The sequence below is a fragment of the Heterodontus francisci genome, unplaced genomic scaffold (genome assembly GCF_036365525.1).
Source record: "Heterodontus francisci isolate sHetFra1 unplaced genomic scaffold, sHetFra1.hap1 HAP1_SCAFFOLD_75, whole genome shotgun sequence".
NCBI lineage: Eukaryota > Metazoa > Chordata > Chondrichthyes > Heterodontiformes > Heterodontidae > Heterodontus > Heterodontus francisci.
The window spans coordinates 1,091,565-1,092,785 of record NW_027141820.1 but is presented as its reverse complement, the minus strand read 5'-3'; positions in this window follow the sequence as shown (position 1 = coordinate 1,092,785).

The window sequence follows — 1,221 nt, the reverse complement described above, 5'->3', positions numbered from 1 at the left end:
GCACTATGGGCTCGGAGACCCTCTTCAGAGATCCTAAATCTCCAGACACGGACATCCTTTGAGGACCACTCTCCACAGATTCTTCCCTCCAGGCTCAGACACCCTCTTCAGAGTCACCCTCCATCCATCCCGCCGCTCCACGCACGGTTATCTCCCTCAGGATCAGATCAAAGAATGTTGCTTGTCACTTATCAGCTCAAGCCTGAATGTTGTTCAGGTCTTGCTGCTTGCAGGCACAGACTGCTTCAGTATCTGAGGAGTTGTGAATCATCAGCGAACATGCCCACTTCTGACTTATGTTGAAGAGAAAGCCATCAATGAAACAGCTGAGGATGGTTGGGCCTAGGGCACTGCCCTGAGAAACTAGGGCTCCAGTCATGAAAGGTGGAGGACAATTAAATAACGAACCAGATGAGGAGGCTCCAAAAACATCCCTATCCTCAATGTTGGTGGAGCCGAGCACGTCAGTGCAAAAGATGAAGCTGAAGCATTTGAAACCATCTTCAGTCAGAAATTGCTCAGTGGATGATTCATCTCGGCCTCTTGAGGTCCCGAGCATCACAGCTTCCAGTTTTCAGCCAATTCGCTTCACTCCACATGATAGCAAGAAACAGCTGAAGGCACTCAGTACATCAAAGACTATGGGCCCTAAAAACATCCCGGCTCTAGTACTGAAGACTTGTGCTCCAGAACTAGCTGCGCCCTCAGCCAAGCTGTTCCAGTAGAGCGACAACACAGGCATCGACTCAACAATGTGGAAAATTGCCCAGGTGTGCCCTGTCCGTAAAAAGGCAGGACAAATCCAATCTGACCAATTGCCGCCCCATCAGTCTTCTATCAATCATCAACAAAGTGATGGAAGATGTCACCAACAGTGCTATCAAGCACCACACACTTAACAATAATCTGCTCATCGATGCTCAGTTTAGGTTCTGCCAGGGTCTCTCAGCTCCAGGAAATAATTTGGCAGATAGAATAGAATGTGGGAAAATGTGAGGTTATCCACTTTGGTAGGAAGAATAGAAAAGGAAAATATTATTTAAATTGTGAGAGATTACAGAATGCTGCGGTGTAGAAGGATCTGGGTGTCTTCGTACATGAATCACAAAAAGTTACCATGCAGGTACAGCAAATAATTAGGAAGGCAAATGGAATGTTACCCTTTATTGCAAGGGGAATGGAGCATAAAAGTGGAGAAGTGTTGCTACAAATGTACAGGGT